Source organism: Cebus imitator, unplaced genomic scaffold (assembly GCF_001604975.1).
Source record: "Cebus imitator isolate Cc_AM_T3 unplaced genomic scaffold, Cebus_imitator-1.0 Scaffold1127, whole genome shotgun sequence".
Taxonomy (NCBI): Eukaryota; Metazoa; Chordata; class Mammalia; order Primates; family Cebidae; genus Cebus; species Cebus imitator.
In genome coordinates, this window is record NW_016108442.1 from 5,114 (window position 1) to 10,136 (window position 5,023).

The following is a 5,023-nucleotide window of genomic DNA, read 5'->3' on the forward strand; positions in this document are numbered from 1 at the left end:
TCTAATCAAAATGTCTCTATTTACTTTGGAAGTATATTAAAAGTGCTATTTACTTATAACTAGTGGATTCTAGATAAAGGAGTTTGACATTAGATGGATTTCAAACTTTGGTCTTTGAAGGATATTTGGGTTCTGTAAGCAAATGTTTTCATGTTAAAAACATTTGCATTTGTTAGAGGTTTTTCTGGGCAAAAATTTGGTAAATGGAGACAGTGGAGGAAAGGTCTTATTGTAGGTTGTACTGAAGAAACACAAAAATAGGATGCTCCTATTTTTTGTTTTTCCTTCCTTGTGATCCTTGCTGGCCTCATTAGCATTGTACATAATATGGAAGAGGTTAGTCAGAAGGCAAGCCGAGTTTCTATGGGTACTTATTATTATGAATAACATAGCACAAACAGGTGTGCGATTGCTGTAATATGCCACAGAGTGTGATCAATGTCAAATGGATGCAAGGATTGTTTCCTCTGTCACCTGGTCTCTTAAATTGGCCACTTCTCTCCTTTTTCTTCTGTTAAATTTATCTCTTGCAGATAATTCAAAACATTTTTCAAAGTAAATATTGATTTTATTCACATTATTAATGTGTAGCTATCAAACATGACGGAATATCTGATACCACAATTTTTAATGTATATATTATCGTCATGGTTACTAACGAAAAGTAAGTTTCTTCGTACTGTTACTCCTCTGTCATTCAAACCTTTGTAATTTTTTTTTTTTAGAGTGGCAGCGGCTTTATTTTCTTTGGGGCCGCATGGAAAGGTGGGGTCCTGTGGGGTAGCGGGGAGGAAGGACTGGGAAGCTGTGTGACAGGGGCCTCAGGTGGTGGGCATCTGGGGTTCCTCCGCTTGTGGGTGCCCATCGGCATCGCCGGTGCAGCCGGTGGTGGAAGCGGCTTCTGGTCCTTTCTTGTTTGACACAGGGCAGGCGGCAGCCACGGGTCGACTTGCTTGAGGCCGGGCCCTGGGCGCTCCATCTTATGCTCCAGGAGCATGTGGTTCAGTGCCGGGAGCCCCACGCAGGCCCTGAGGATGTTCTTGGTGCAGCTTCCCTGGCAGAAAAGCGCATTGATCACCGAGCTGCCCTGCGGCAGCGGCGCCTTGAATAGGAAGCTGAGCAGGGACAGCACGGGGTGAAAGGTCTGTGGCTCGGGGTCAGCGTCAGCGCAGAAGCTCAGGCGCCGGCACAGCTCGGTCAGCAGCGCCAGGTCTAGTGTGATGGGTGCGGCCAGCAGCGAGTCCTGGCACGTGTCGTGCACACCAGTGTGTTGGTCCCGCCCAGCGTTAGCTCCGAGGTTTACTCACCCAGCGCGCTTGCTGTCGCCCAGGTACCCCCGTACTTGATGACCACGCAGTGGCAGGGCTCCTCGCCGGCGTATACAGCACTGGGTTGCTCCGCACCATGTCGTCCTCCACGTTGCTCTTGGACACCTCCTTAGAGCGGAACTGCAAGGCGCCGACAGGTTCTACCCGTCGTTGTTGCCCCGGTGGTTGTAACTCACGATGGACGTGGTCTTGAGGCCACAGCTGATGAGGAAGTCCAGGAGCACAGACTTGACTTTGATCTGGCCAGACTTGAAGTCACCTCCGCCCATGAAAACCCGGTGCTGACACGCGAGCTCAAGCGCTCCAGGCACCAGGGTGTTCTGCGGGGACCCACTGAGGAAGGCACAGCCCTCTCGGATGCCGGCGACGGCGAAGAGCATGGAGGGAGACACCTGCAGGCCGAGCTCAGTGGTGCGCAGCGGGTTCTCGGCCGTGTCGCTGAGGCCCGGAACCACCTCACAGAAGCGCTCTGTGTTGCCCGTCCACAGCACGGTGCCTTTGTCCAGCCCCGCGCTAGACCGGAAGTCTGGGATGTCCTTGCGGATCTGCTGCAGGCGTGAGCCCGGGATGCGGTTGTCCCCGATGAACTCGGGGATGTAGACGGAAGGCTGAGGCTGCAGGGCTTCCATGTGCGGCCACATTTGCTCCTGTAGCTCCCAGTCCGGCACCTTCCGGCGCCGCATGCCCTCGGCGAGGTTCAGCAACGAGATGTCCCAGCCATCAAACACGAGGTGGTTGGACGCTGCCATGGGCAGCAGCGCACTGAAGGGCACGAACACCTCCTGGCCCTCGGCGTCCAAGCCCAGGCTCACGGTGCCCGCCTGAGTCAGCGAGCCACAGTAGTTGGCCTCCTTGCGGCCGCTGCACGTGGGCCAGGACAGACGCGGTGGGTTGGCCAGCACCGCGGCGGTGATGGTGAAGCCGTTGTTCCCGCCCCACCCGACAGGCATGACCCAGAGCCCGGGCACCTGCCAGGCGGTCGGGAAGGTGAAGCGCGTGGTCCTGGGTGCACCTTGAGGACACCGCACTCGGGGCTGATGCGCGTCATCCGTTACTCCTATTGCGCCTCAATGGCCTCGGGGCCATAGACCATGTCTGGGCTCTCCACGAAGACGTGGGCTGCGGCCTCCATCGCAACGGGCGGAATCGGCTCAGGCAGCTGCAGGGGACAGTGCGGCTGTAATATTTTTATACTTAAGCCAAATGTTTGACATCTAAACCTTAAAGACAAAGGGGAAAAAATCCACACGGATTTCTTGCACTAGAGGAAACTGTATTCCAGTTCTTCCTGAGAATTCCTTTGGCCCCAAGTTTGCATTGCCGTTGAGCAGATGTGAGAATGCTGAGGCGAAGCCAGCGTTCCTGCTCTACCTTGAGAATTTCTCCATTCCAGGTCATGAGTCTTACTTTTTAAAGCAATATCCATGTCCACCTGTGTTTTTCCTCCTAATAATTAGAAGGATGATTATCTGGAAAACTTAAGCATAGATTTTATTGTGCAAATATTTTAGAGCTTCTTTAAAAATTGCCTTGAAGAGCTGATGTGCTATTTCCTTTTTGGGTGTCCCAATGGAGTACAACATTTATTTTTTGCAAGCAAATTTCTGGAAACAACCTAAAGTTACTTGGTACCAAGGAGATGCCTATTCAAATCAAACAGTGCTAGATATACTTTGCCACTGAAAGTAATGGCAAAAACCGTGATTCCTTTTGCACCAAGCTAATAGATATACGAAGGTGCAGATTGTGTGACATAGATTCTCAGCTATCTGAGAGTCATCATTAACTCCCTTCCTGGCCACCCACATGCAAGTCCTGTTGCTTCTGTGTTATGTTATTCATATTAATAAATACCCACGCAGTTACTTCCCAACTGCAAAACTACAGCATTGAAAGTAACTTAAATCTTTCTATGTGGCCCTCCCTAGCTAGTCATGCATTAACTAGGGTTCACTATTTTCTTGCTTCCCTTTTTATATAATTGTATTGTATAAAATTTATATATTACATAAAATTTTTATATAATTGTATTATGTAAAAGGGGAAAGGTATTGGGTACAAATATATGAGTCATATCTATTAATGTGAATGGGCTGGCCTACTAAAAAATGTCTTATTGGGTTGAAATGCAAATCCCAATTTTATGCTGTATGATAAAACACAGAGATTGAAAAGGCTTAAAGTACTGTGTCATATTTTAACTGTTTTAACGTTATAAGAAGAATATCATGTGTTATGTGATCTTTTGGACTTTTTAAACTTAAAGTTATATTGCTATGATTCATTCAGGTTGTTATGTTTACCTGGACTGGAGTTCATTTATCATGACTGCTGTCGACTATTACATTCCATATCTTTGACATTATTTATTGATTTCACTGTTGGTGGGCTTTTAGGTCATTGAAGGTTTTGCTCTCAAAAGTAGTGATATCATGAACATTCTTATACATAGGTCCTGATGCACAAATGCAACCGTTTCTCTGATAATACACTTCAGTTCATTATGTTTAACAATCTACACATAAGAATGTAGTCATTCTGCTGTCATTGTCTGCATTCCAAACAAAGTTAAGCAGAAATTCATGAAGAAAGTTTCTGGAATGATTAGTTCAACTTATTTCTTACTGACAGGCTCAACTCTAAGGAGCCAGCATTATTTCTGGTCCCTTGGACATTCGTATGGTCTTGTTTCCTCTTAGTACCTGTTGTCAATATAACTAAGACAGAATAACATAGATATAATACAAAAATGTATAGAACTAAGCAGCTGTAATATGCATATGGCTAGATGAAGTTGGCAGGCCCGGTTCCATGAGACACTTCAGATGAAGGTAGGCCTCGTTCTCATTCTAGTCCTTCTTGTAGTTTTAAAGGTGTCAAAAATGTAGCCTGGCCCAGCTTAAGTTTCCTTGTTTATTTGTCTTAGATCTTCGGGACTGAGAAATCTAAAAAACAAAACCGCCCATATTCCCTAGGTGACAGAAAGATCAAAGAGCTTGAAGAAAGCAGTTCACTCGAACATCAGTCTGACAATGAGTTAAAATGTTTTCTTTCTTGCATTTATCATGTTTCTATTTAAACTCAAATTCTTTTTTTTTAATTAAAAAATTGTGTGACTACATAGTTATATATATTTATGAGGTACATGAGACGTTTTGATACAGGCACGCAAAGTATAGTAATCACATCATGGAAAGTGGAGCATCCATCCCTTCAAGCTTTAATCCTTTGTGAACACCAATTTCTTGAAGAGGAGGATATGCATCCAGGCTTTTAAGAAGATGATTTTTTATTCTGAAGACCTGACCATTTGCCATCCATTTACAGGTATGCAGTAGGATCACTCAAGTCACAGTTTTGAATGTGCACATGTGATTGTACACCAGGAGAAACTTTCTGCAAGGGCAATAGAGTTCCAAGTTTCTCTCCCCTCTTAATAGGACCTTTATACTTAATTGACTTAATGTAGAACATTTTGACACAAAAACCTAAAAGAGAATAAGTATAATTATTTATCTGGGCTTTAGTAACCTTAGATTTGTAATTCAAAAATAAGAAATATACAAAAAAGAAAAAAAGAAATAAAGTTGAATGAACTCAGGAGAGGAATAGATGAAAATGACAGAATGGTATTACAAAGGAAGACTAAATTGCAGGATGCCAAAGGAAGAATAGATTTAAAGGAAACATTAATA

The 5,023-nt window shown here is 45.0% G+C and overlaps 1 pseudogene; it reads right to left on the reverse strand.

Annotated features, from left to right (window-relative positions):
• Window positions 1-821: 821 nt before the first annotated feature.
• Window positions 822-2,460, reverse strand: LOC108298837 (annotated as a pseudogene).
• Window positions 2,461-5,023: the final 2,563 nt, after the last annotated feature.